Here is a 13,357-nt window from a genome sequence, read left to right as displayed (position 1 = left end):
AACGTGTGTGCCCCCTGAGCTGCTGGGCAGTGCCCGCTCATGGCCAGCCAGTCCTGGTCTTAGACTGAGCCAGAATGAGTAAGATGTAATATACAGATCATTTTCCTTGGAGTAAAAATTTTTCTTTCAGATGAGATGCTTCATTATTTCAGAGTAGTTGATTTGTAGTATTTTGTTCTGAGGCAATATTAAGTTATGAAAACATAATACAGGGTCATCCTTTCTGGTTTATCCCCCCAGTGTGTGTAAAGAGAAAATAAATTGAACTGAAGGCAAAAATACTCAGATGCAAAGTTTCTAGATTACACTTGGATCACACAGTTCCTGTTAAAGAAAAAAAATTAAACTGTTGTATAACTTCTTTTTCAATTAAGCATTATCAATGTACCCAGTATGGGGTTCTGAACAGTTCTCTGTCTCTATCCATCACTGCACACTTTAGGTGATATATATATAGATATATATGTGTGTGTGTGTGTGTGTATGGCATTATTTAGGTTTTATTTTAGAAAATGAATGTATCAGACTGGGTTTCTCAGCTGTGAAAAATACTGAATATGAACATTAAAAATAGAACTTTAAAATGGCTCTGGTACACTCACTTTATTTAATCAGATTCAGAAGTGTCCTAGTTCTTTCTATAAAGAAAAACTATCAATTTAAAAATCTTTTTAATTAAATGTGTACTATTCTCCAGACAGTATGGAAATTTGATCAGATTTGCAAATATCCTTTTTCTACCCCTAGTATTCACACACTTGCTATGGTTCACTAGTAAAGACTATGTAGTCTAAAAGAAACACTAAGAAATTAACTTCTAAGGGCACATTTTCTGCTCTTGGTATATTGGAAGCATTTCAGAGTGCATATACCATAGGATAAATATTTTCAGGGGATGTTTATATGCTTTTATGCAATCCTAGTGAAGATAGCTTTTAGTGGACCCTATATAATTTATTGTACACTGCCTGTTACATCTCAGATATCTACTTCTTTTTGTAGACTCACAGAAAAAACAGGCTGGAAAAAGGAGATCAAGGGCCATCTAGTTTATCTTGCTGCCCAAGGCAAGTTTGCTATACCTATTTCCCAACAGATGTTTCATCTAACCTCTTCCTACAGACCGTCAGGACATACACCACAGATTCTTCTGACATTCTGCTACAGCTCTCCACTATCTGCTTTAGTAAAATGTTTGTTCTCACATCTCATCTGGGTGAGCCCATTTCTTCCATCTTCACTTTCTGTCCCACCCACTCTGGACACAGAGAGCACAAATCATCCTCAGCATTCAGCTTCTGGTGATCCCCCAGCCCCTGCACTTCTGTTTCCATGAGTGGGCTTACTCCAGGGATCCTGCAGAGCTACTGAAAGAGCCCTGCTGAGGCATTCTAAGAGGAGCACCTATCATCTGCAATCAGAAATACCTCCAGCACCATTTCCTCTTAACAGATAAATTTGACAATATTTTTAATCAAAGAAGTGAAACACTACAAATAAAAAAAAATGAAGGCTCTCACTCTGAAGGAAACAACATTTGGTAACAGTACTGTAGTTGCTACTTTGACTTGTCCTCTTTGACCAATGCCATCATTAGATAGAGTTATTAAATAATTGAGTTGCACAAGCCTCTCCATTTACTCCTAAGTTTTTGTTTCTGACCTTGACAGGATTTGAGGTTTTGTTTGGCTTTACCAGGAGGATGATTATCAGGTTTTTTGATTTGTGTTACAAACACATTTTTAAAAGCCAATTCTAGAAGCAAATTAGACAGCGTCTTGAAGGAGTAAGAGAAAGATGAGAATTGGTCTACATGTTTACAAGGCACTGATAGGAATTACAAAGATAGAGGGAATTAGAAGGGAGAGAGCTTGGAAGCTCAAACTGAGCGGGGTGTTTCTGAGACTAAGAATATAAGGGTTTTGTCCTTTTCTCAGAGACTTGTGGAAAAAAGAGAAAATTAATTTAAAAAGGGGGTGGAAACACTTTAAAATAGAGCACTGAAGGACGGTTAGAGATCCACTAGATACTGCTGAGACAGAAAGCAATGGAAACTTGGGTTCTGAAAATGCAATGTAATGAGAATTTCATGGCAGAAAGAGGAAGGAGAGAGAGAATTTCTGCGGCTGATAAATTACAACAATAAATAGCAGCGTAGATGAATCAGAACTGTGGATTTTCAAATTATATTTAACATGGCAGGGAAGGTTTCTACCCAGATTTTCTTAACAAGTGCAAAATAAAATCAATTTTTTTTCAGAGCTAAACAGAATTTCAGAACAGCACAAAAGGAGATCTGAAACCACCACACACTGGTGAAAATGGAAGAGACAGAAATAATGACTCAATAATCAGTAAAAGACAACAATCCTAAAAACACTGAATACCCATGTATTTAGTAAAACATCACACTGATTCTTTCAACAAATCTAACTCATATTGAATAAAAAGAAACCAGTATATTTTACAGAAATTGGACTAACCCCAGTATGATTGAGTGATGATTTCTATGTCCATGTTTGCTATTTGATTAATTTCTTCACTCATACCAAAATTTCAGTTGTTTCCATCCAACTTCTATGTGCTTTTATGGATAGAAATCTACAAAGAATAAGCCTACAGCTAGAAAAATGGAAGTAACACACCAGAATTATTGGGCTTTGGGATAAAACATCTAGAGAATTTTGCCCATCTCCCTACAATATTATGTTCAGTCAGAAATGTCAGCTGTAGATTTTAATAGTTCAAATTTACTCAAAGGTTCTTTCCCCCTACATTTTAGAGCAGTTCAGCTCTAGGATTTTTTTTTTCTCTTGCAGCAATGTGATCTCTTAAGTGCTCTAAAGTATTATACTAAAAAAAGCCTAATGGTATTCCTTCTCTAGTATGTCATACTGTCTCCATAACACTGGTTGTCTCAGTTTAGAGGTGTGAATAAATATTGTTCAATTTTTAGTTTGATTTTTCTTCTGTTGTAGTCATTTTGGCACCACCAGAAAGTCTACAGGTCAAAGACAGGACTCTTGAGGAATCCCATGGCCTCCCACCTGCATAAGCTGTTATCAATGAAGAAAAAGAAGGCAGAATATGCTTCTGTTACTGGAAAACAATCCACAATTCTCTTCATGGAATTTAGCCCAGAAGACACAATATATTTTCCCACAGATGAGCTGTGGGGCTGGAGTTCAGAAAATGAATAAAATGAAGGAAAAGATATTAATCCATGAGACTGACTGCCACAGTTCTAGATGCACACAGAAAAATAAGGTCAAGATTTCTGCCTTGTCTCAAAAGAATTTGCAAAGTACCCACTTCTCCTGATTATTAACAGACTACTTCTCACAACTAAGGGTAGGAGAACCCTCACACTTAGTTAATCTCAGTTCTTCAATTTCAGGCAGGCAAAAATGGTAGAGAAGGATTTGTAAAATATAATTTAAAGGACAAAATTCAATGCTAAGCTATGTGGGTTTGCCCATTAAATATGGCGTGTTGTGCCATGAATGTAGAAAACTCTGGAATTAGAATTCACATGCTGGAAGGATGCAGTGCAATGTGGAAAGCAGTAGCACTGCCATCCATAGAAGTCAACAACAGCTAGTTGTCCTCTAAACTGCTTGGCATTGGGTAGTGCATTGAGTGCACATTCATAAATATTGGGAAGCTTTTCTAGCTCAAGACCATCTTCATTTTAAGAATAAAAGAATCTGTAATTGATTTTATCTTCTCAGCTGTTGATGATTACAACTTCTGAAACTTCAAAGCAAGTTTATGTTTTTACATGATAATTTGAACAAAAGTTTCAGTGGTCAATAACAAACTACCCTTGCCCTGATATAAAGTATTGTTTCAAACAGCTGATAGGATATATATTTTATTGATATACATTTATCTATACAATTTTTCTGTAAGTCATCATAGACCTTTACATTTTTAATTTTTGGCACCAGACAGTTTGAAAATTGCTGTTGTTTTCCTAAAATTTCACTAGAATTGTTCTGATTAGACTATGTCTTATGCAAGCTCTTAATTTCCTAATTCCCTGTCCCACTCCCCTTGATACTTCCTTCAAAATAATAAAAACTTTCTGACAAACTGAGGACAACCAGTTTAAAGCTGCTTGTCTCTAACTTGCCTCCCTCTGTCTAAATATTTCAGCAAATATTCAAGATCACACAAACTAGGCTCAGCAGAATAAAGTATCAGGATGTCAGTCTTGACAGCAATCCTGTTATTGTTTTGCATTAGATTTCAGAGTAATTTTTAGCACAGCCTTTTTTCTTTTGTGCTTGACATCAACACATTGGTCAGGCATGAAAAGCACAATAAACAAGTTCAAAAATGCAGCACTAACATCAGCCAAGATAGCTCAGGAGTCTGACACCATAACCACAAAATAAGCATTTCTGAAAAAAATACAGCTGAATAGGTTTTCAGTAGGGACAGATAACACCAACCAATTTTCAAATACTGCTGAGTGAGTAACAACAGCTTTCTCAACGTGGGGCTGAACAAACAGCCCAATCCCAGGTAATCAGTACAGTGGGATTCTTTTGAACACATACCTCAGACAAGCAGCAGAGAAGAAATCCATTTTAGAAAAGAGGCTGACAGAGCTTGAAGTCCACCTGGCAAATTTCTTGTGCTGTTTGAAAAAGCAAGATGGTTCAGATGGTGAACCAAGCCATATCTACAGCATTAGACCCAGTCCTGGTCATGTAAATCAAGGTAAGAGGTGCCAGCACTGCACCTGATCAGACAGACTAAGGGCAGGGGGAGGGAGGGAGAAAAGAGAGGGCTGCCTTTCCTCCTTTGGGAAAACATTGGTGTGAAGCATTCAGCCTTTAACAGAGCTTCTCCACGGGAAGGAAAAACTGTACAGTCCTGCAGTGCTTGCTTTAGACTTTAATATGTCTTCCATGAGAAGGAACAACACGGCCTCTCTTATCTTCCAAAAAGTTCAGGGGAAAATATGTAATAATAATTTTAAAAAAATCACCCTCCAGCAAAGAGGCAAACACCCAAAAATATAAGGCCACTGAAACAGATCTTGTAACAAAATGCTGAGATGCCAAAAAGAACTGATTGCAGCTTGAAAAACATTTTTGAAGCAAAATACCCAAATTTCTCCTCAATTATATGCTTAACAGTAACTATAAAGCAAGCACTCAAAAAAAAAAAAAAAAAAAAAAAAAGGAAGGGAGGTTGGGGTGGGGGATCCATGCTGACTGCTCACATAAATGCACTAAGGTCTAGGATTTACCATCCTCCTGGCTTACCTGATAAAACTGGAATTTTAAAAGCATTATGAAAAAAAACTCCAAAAATCCCCCAGGAGATAGTGATGATGAAATGCTTGAAATGCTAATAGAGGTGTTTAGATTCTCAGTTCCAAAAGATTAAAAAGTGTTATAAATTGCTGCATTCTCATTGAGAACGGGGGAAAAAAACCTCTGCAGTATCCTCTCTGCTTTGTTCTCAGCTTCCTGTTCTGAGGCTCACTCTATGGTACCTAATACAAATCAGCAAATAGCAGAGGGAAAAAAAAGAGGGGGGAAGGGAGGAGGGTAAAGAGAGACAGAAAGGAGGATAAAGATAGAAAAAAAAGGGGGAAAAAAAGATACTAAGCCATCACCTGAAAGGACAGCCCCATCTATTGGTAAAAGCTAAGAACCGGCTGGAAAAGATTGCTTTTTAAAGAGATTTCCTGACCTAAACGAGACGGAAAATCTGCAACTCCCTTTTCCTTCAGGGAGGGACAAAGGGCAGGGACAGTGCTGAGAAATAGATTTCTTTATCCAGTGTTAAATGAACTAAGGTTTTCAGTAATTTTAATTTCTTTTCAGTTAATTACTTGTCTCTGAAACCTGTGAAGGAAATAGTTTGTGTTGCTCTCAGCCCCTTACGAAAGCACCAGAAACCTTTCCAGGTCAGCCTCTGGCATGTCACAGATAAACGCTACCTGTCCTCTGTCCTGTTTTACACCTGCCCACTGAGGACTGGGGGGAGACTCAACCTCATCAGTCATGGGTTCAGTCACCAAAAAAAGGGTTCCTGAGCCCGAGTCCCGTGACGTGTCCATCCATTGCAGCCTGCACTGCTGATCACGCCGCTGGTACGGCTGCCACGTCAGCTCTATACATCCCCGGGATTCAGATGGCAGCTGCGCAGCCAAATCTGGAACCCAGACAAAAAAAGGCTCCTTTTTAATATTCACCCTGCTAAGTGACAGTAACTGCTAACACAATGAACCCCATCTGCATTGGACCTGCCTCAGCTGGAGCTGAATCAGACAGCATTCTGCATTTCTCATTTTGCTGCACTGAGCAATGAAATAAAAATGGGGATGGCCATGAGTGAACACTTGTGAAAGCCCCAGTGCCTGCCACGCTGGACAGGGGTGGGCACAGACTGGCAGGAAAGGAAAGGAGCAGGCAGTGACCGCCAAGGTGAGAGGTGCATGGAAGGAGGGCTAAAAATAGCATTGCATTTCTTTCACTGCTCAATGCCATTTCTGCATCTAAAGACAGAAGAATGTGAATCTAATGAATACCTGTATGCAATGAGGCATATCTATAACACACTTAGTGTTAACCTCTGATTCAATGACTCCAAGAAGCTTTAATGAATTTTATGCCTTAGAGTCAATTCCAATATTCTGATATGGGTTTTTTTTTCTAATATTTTTGCATCATGATGTTTTGATTGCTTAAACTTTGTTTGAATTCAAGCTATGTGAATCAGAATTTTTCCACCTCCCAGTGGTGACCTGAGGTGGTTGTCCCAGGAAGCACTTGTAATCCTCTCAGTATAACACCTAATTTTCAAGCATTTATCAGTACAGAATGTTATGAACAAGTGTTCTAATAATGAAATCTAATTGCTCAGTTTTTAAATATGTTTTCTTCAAATACTGTGGTGATTAAAAGGACACAGCAAGCGAGTGCGTGACACTAAATATTTAGTTAAAACCCACCATAATAGATTGAAATACTAATAGTAAAATGTGACATAGAAATGGCAAGACCAAACTGGACACAACCATTCAACCTGTCTCCTTTGAATACATCTGAGCTCTGATTTACAAAGGCCTCACATGCTTTCATCGTTCACTGCTATCATGATCACCAGTTTCTAATATAGCTTTTCTGCTGGCACTAGGTTGCTCAGTGGCTCAGGCAGGTCCCCTTTACCCAAAAGCTGAGTCTATGATCTTCGGGTAGAAAGAACAATCATTATCTTAATATTAGCAGTTGGTAGCACACAAATCAATTTTTTGGTTCTTTCTTAGGTACAATTCTAAAGGGAGATTTGTGTGTTTTTCTCATATTTGCAAAGCTCTTTGGGATCATGTAGAGCATTTGCAGGTGACAAATGACTTTGTAGCACTGGTAAACCACCTGACTCAGAAGCCTTAAACTTCTAAAATCTAAACAGATACAATTGCTGATGCCAATTGATCATTCCCAGAAATCCTGCTATTCATGGAGGATGTTTCTGGAAATGATGAATTCTCCGGTGTTTATAAACACAGATTTATGACAAGGTTAAAGGTAATATATTTGCTCCTCAGCCTGAAGTTTTAGTATGAGTCCCTCCAGTCTTTGCTAGGCACATATGACATGTTCCAGGCATAGTTCCTTTCAAATATTGCACTTTGAAATGAAATAAACATAAAATTAAACACTAAACTAGGAAAAAAATGAACTAAGACATCCTTCTTTAAGCATAATGAGAGGTTCAGCATAGGATGCTTAATATGACCACTGACTTTGAGAAATCTCCAAGTATCATAAACAGAATGTTGAAAACTGTTTTTTCCAAGCAGAATTCTCATGGCTACAATTTCACTGCTCATAGTGCAACTAGGTGCTCATATTCAGCTCCAGCAGCTTACATTGTCAGGAAAAAGATAGAGTTTCTGATTATCTTAACAAGCTTCTTTGTGGCTTCTTGAACCAGACTGTCTTCTGTTATGGGGTTTGAGAGAGATTTGATCAACACAACAGCAACTTCTTTCCAACTGCTAAATTCATACTCCATGAATTCTTGTATTTTTAAAGTTTTATATATTGTACCACAACTGAAAAAAAATGAAAAAGGTATAGAGTTCTCAGCCAGAGCTGCTCTAATTCTAAGATAGATGGAAAATTAGTAAATAAAACATGGTCTCTCTTTCCTGTCCTCCTCAAAATCTAATATTTGCCTTTTTTTACCATCTGTAAACAAATAGTAAACTGCTAATAGCTAGTCAAATCATTTTTGAAACCAAGCAAGACCAGGATACTCATTGCATTTTGTTTGGGAATCTCTGAGCAGTTATTTGTGCAGGTGTGGGGACAAATCCCTCCCTGAGTGCCCAAGGAGGAAATGGGCATGGGCTGGAGCAGCCACCCTGGAGGGGATGGCAGGCACAGAGCAGAGCAGGGACACAGCTGCCAGGCACACCTCCAATGCAGCCATGAGCTTGCAATCCTGCAGATTTCACATTCTGCAGACCTGGTCACTTTGCTTTAATGGGGATCTGTGGTTCATGTGTCCTCATATTCATTTTGACCAGTCCTGCCTCAGGAACACTGTGTAAATATTTAAGGGCTCTGGTGAAGAACAATCCACTAAGATTTTGGCTCAAGAGCCTTAGTAATCACCAGGCATTAGGAGAGTCTGTTATTCTTCAGCACATGAAAAGATTCATCTGGAAGTCCTTCTCTTGTGCCCCTCTGCAGCACAGTTCCTTTTCTGAAAAGACCTTATAATGAACTGTAAATGAATTTAAAAGAGAATGTGAGTTTATGTATCTCTATCCTTCAGCATTTTTGCTGCAACAAACAACTATGTTTCAGCATTTTTTTGCTGCAAACATAGTTGTGTACGATATAGAGAAACCTTCAAAATTAACCTTAGAAGTTCAGATGTTCAACCATGGCAGGTAAACCACATAAGCAACAATTCATAATGGTATGTTCAATTAATAAAGTGTTAAGAGCAATATATAAATATATATGTGCCTTCTTAATTAAAGTTTATCAGGTACATTTTATTTACCAAAACATTTAAAGCAAATCTCCCTTGATTGTTTACAGTATCTCTTTCTAGTGTTCTAGCAATGAATTCTGTGAATTACAGTGGGTGTGGGAAACAGCTAATGGAGTAATTAATCTAACAGATAAGGGATTAGCCAGCCAAGATCCTCAGTGGACACGCTGGTGAACATCATGATCCAAGGGAGATTTTCTCTTTCAAAACTTGTGTACCAATTGTGCTGCAGTCACAGAAGTGCTATCCAAGCAGTTAAAGATGGGAAACATCATAATGGAGACCCAGGACCTGAAAAATGAGACAAACTGTAGCAACACAGAAGACTGCATCCGACCAGTTTCAAGGAAGAGCAAGGAAAACCTCTGAATAAAAAGCAGAGTAACTTTTTGCACAAGGAACAAAGCATATCTCCCAGCTTCTAAACAGCTATTTTGAGAATAGGTAGAACACATTTCTACTGCAATAGATTTTTGTCTAGGAATTAGCAATATTTTTGTGTCTAGATGCAAATAAAAATTGGCAGTTCTAGACAGTGAAAGATCTGCATTTGTGAGCCCAAACTTACATGGAAAGCTTGTCAACTGTACTACTACAGTCATATTTAGTTGTTACATGGTATAAACTAAAACACTAATATTTTTAGTCTTTCCTTCTCAATTTAGCACTAATTCAGCCATATGTGTGTCATCACAATATGTATCTCAACTACTCAAGTAAAATGGACCTGAGATCTGAATAACTTATTTGACACACCTTGGTATTGTGTCCATGCTTGTCAGTTTTGGTGTAATTTCCATAACTATAAAGAGAGCAAAGAAACTCCTTTGCAGTACAGAAAATTCTAGTGCTCAGAGAAAAAGTGAAGAGATAAATTTGTCAGAAAATCCAGGTACAGAGTCTCATTTGAGGGAATAGAAAGTATATTGAAAGCAAGCTACTTATGCAGTCATGGATTGCACAATTCCAGTAAACCACAGAAAAATACCAGGAGGAGGTATTGACCACTAATAACCAATATCCTGCATTGTAGTGGGTTCAAAACATATTTAACAGCTCAGATTCAATTTCTCAGACACCAGCATATGGGATATATGAATGCACATAGGAAACACCATATTCTTACACTTTGTATCCTGCTGTAGTGTCTGCAGCTTGCTATGCTGAGAAGTATTGTGTGCCCTGCCATGAACCATGATGCAAAAAATAAAAATAAGACTTCCAGAAGATCACTATACATTTAAAGACAATAAGGCTTTTTTCTTCTTCTAATTGAATAGATATGTTATTAATACTCCTTGAGCCTGTAAGAAAATACCTCAAGCACCCACACTTGAAAGGGAATGGAACACAGTGTACTCATATATAATAGCGTAACTATTTTAGAACACTTCATGCAGCAAGAGACAAAGAATGTGAAGTACATCATTACAATAATTCATGGTACCTAGCAGTTTTGTTCTAAGTTCCTATACTATGCTATTATTTTAAGTTTGTTTGAAGACATACTTCTGTACTTTGAAGTCTGAAGTGGCATCTATAAAATATTATACAATGTAATGTGCTGCATTGCAACAGAGGTGTTATCAAGATTCCAAAAATGAGCCACACTTTCTTGAACCTAACTTTCACAATGTAATTAATGAAGGCAGCAGCCAGGTGTATCTAATAAAATCACAGCCCAGTCTATATGCCTGTCATTAAAAAGAAAAAAATTAGTAACTGGTAAAGTAAGACCATGATGAACAGACAATTCACTGCTGGGCAGTTCTTTTCCAGAGAAAGCGAGCTTTTAAAGACAATAAGAAAATGATAAAACAATCTGCCTCTATTTGAAACAAGTGCTGATATTAAAGCCTGCTAGTTATTTCTAGAACAATGTGAAGAACAACTAGTTTTTTTATGGGGAGGAAAAAACACATTTAAAAGGCTTCCAGGCTTCCATTCTTCCCATCAACATGAGTTTTAATCTAATATTAATACATAAACTCATATAAATATCCAACCTTATTTTGATTTAGGGGACCTTGGCATTTACATTTAAAGTGAGCAGTTACCTATTAGACATGACATTTTTTTCAGTGCCATATCATAAATTGTCAACAATTTTGCATTCTTAATTTACTATTTTGACATTCATTAACATAATAAAAAACCACTATTTTAAAGTTTATATTAAAAAGAAATCTTGGCAGTAAGCTGTTAAATACAGTGCATTGATAACAATGCTGACCAAAGTTCCTCTCCGTTTTGTTTTGGGTTTTTTTTTTTTTACTATACATTCCCCAGTATTTTTTAATTCATTAATGTATCTTAAATTTGTATTAACATTCACAAATTGCTGAGTCCCATGAAGGAGATTCACTGTACCCCAGAACAAAAAAGTTGCTGTCCAAGGTACTGCACATAAAGACAAGTGTTCCAATTAATCTCTTGAATGTGTTAAAAATGTTGTCAGATTTATTAGCTGTCCTTAGAAAGCAAGCTATCCCTGCTGAAATTCCTTACATGATACTGCAGTATCAGTGTTATGCTGTTACTTTCCAGGGCCTCTTCTACTGCATTCCAGTATGATCAGACATTTCAGCACCTGACAATACCCATTCTGTATAATTAAGGACGAACCTGTTCTAGTCTTTGTTACAGACTGATTTTCAGCAGGGCTGAAATACAAAACAAAGTCTTTGAATTCCACATGGTGCATGAATAAAAGCTGCCCTCTAATATAAATCCAGCTCCCATTTACTGTTCTGGTATTCTGCAGAGCAATCACTAAATGTAATTTTATCTGCAGTATTCACCTTACATATCTCAGAAGCATAATTATTCACACATTCCTGCAGTACATAGCAAATAGCATCCTGGGTTTAACTGCTGCTTCAAAAAATAATCCTAGAGTATAAGAAAATTAAATACAATTTTTGTTTCTTTTGTTATGTTTAATAGGAGAAGCATATTTGTAATTTGCAAGGCTAAAATAATGCAACAGCCAAGAACTGCAGTAAACCTCTCAGAGCTAATAGCAATATGCAATAATGCTTTCCCACACCGTCTTCAAGCAAATGGATTTGATTCACTGCTTAATCAGCCAAATTAACATTAATATGGCTAGAAAGGATGTTTCTTAACAAACCCAATTTATGGTTTATTTATTTGCAAAGTGTCTTAAGGCTGAGATGCCTAGAAGAACTACTGTGTTAATTCAATCATGCTGACAGAGCTGGTTTCACCTAAGAAATGATCTCTGCAATTCACAGCATGGCTGACAGCTATCTGCATGGAAAAGCAGCACAGTATCCACTAAAATCATGCAAAAAACACTCACCCAAGAAGAAGTAGCAAAGATGAGGATCCAGCTTCCAGACCCCATGAAGCTGAGGGAGCAATCCAGCAGCTTGCTCAGGCCAGCAGTGTCTCTCCTACACTTGACCTAGACTGCCTTACATAATGAGGAAGCAGTGCTGTATCCTGTGTGGAGGAGCAAGCTGAATGTCATCACTGGCAGAAGTAGGGAGAACTGGCAGCAGGCAGGCTGGTAGTTAGCATGGAGATCACGAAGTCTGCTTTCCCTGACTGCTCTGGGAGAAAACACAAGAACAGCTCAGAAATGCTGCTGTCATTCCTCCCCTGGAACGAATGACCGGAAGGAGCGAGGGTGTTCCAAGTGTGAGGCAGGCAGCAGGAGCTGAAACTGCAGCTGTACCTGCTCCAAAGCAGCAGAGCTCCTGTCACAGGGTGTCTGCAGGAGCTGAAACTGCAGCTGTACCTGCTCCAAAGCAGCAGAGCTCTGCCACAGGGTGTCTGCAGGAGCTGCAGCTGTACCTGCTCACAGGCAGCAGAGCTCTGCCACAGGGTGCCTGCAGCACTGCTCAGCTGCAGCCCCAGCAGCGCGGCAGAGCAGCGAGGGACACGAGGGACACGCTGCTCCCGCACACCTCTGCCTGGCCACGGCTCACTGCGGTGAGTACAGGGGAAGGATCGCTACAAGAGAAACTCTGGGATGCATTTCCAAAGGGAATTGCTATTCCCTCCAAGAAACCTTACTGCATGCAGGTTAGTTTCTGGAAAGTACCCATTTTTTACCTGTTGTACATGGTGTTACAGGGGTTAAACTGCTTCTATTACAGAGGTTTGATTTTTCAGGAAAATGATGGGTAAGATATATTATCTGTTGTGAAGATATTTAAGGTAATTTCTGGTGTTTCTCTGCTTTTTTCTCTTTTTTTCTTGAGAGAAGCCTTGGTATATTTCATAGTTTATTATTGTTTGGGTCATATCAGCACTTCTGTGCAGGGCACAACAGGAGAAACAAGTATTCAGG

The 13,357-nt window shown here is 38.3% G+C and overlaps 1 protein-coding gene across 6 annotated transcripts in view; it reads right to left on the bottom strand.

Annotated features, from left to right (window-relative positions):
* LOC131085396 (sodium channel protein type 1 subunit alpha) overlaps nucleotides 1-13,008 on the bottom strand; it is an 87,870-nt gene extending 74,862 nt beyond the window's left edge. For 3 of the 6 annotated variants that reach the window (XM_058027470.1, XM_058027467.1, XM_058027472.1), the window contains exon 1: nucleotides 12,362-12,918. The gene's annotated coding sequence lies outside the window, so the exon portion shown is untranslated. Of the gene's footprint in view, nucleotides 1-12,361 lie in introns of all 6 variants that reach the window. The other 3 variants (XM_058027468.1, XM_058027471.1, XM_058027469.1) reach the window with 2 other exon arrangements.
* Nucleotides 13,009-13,357: the final 349 nt, after the last annotated feature.

Source organism: Melospiza georgiana, chromosome 7 (assembly GCF_028018845.1).
Source record: "Melospiza georgiana isolate bMelGeo1 chromosome 7, bMelGeo1.pri, whole genome shotgun sequence".
Taxonomy (NCBI): Eukaryota; Metazoa; Chordata; class Aves; order Passeriformes; family Passerellidae; genus Melospiza; species Melospiza georgiana.
The sequence above is the reverse complement of the archived record's forward strand: the minus strand, read 5'-3'. Positions and strand labels throughout refer to the sequence as shown.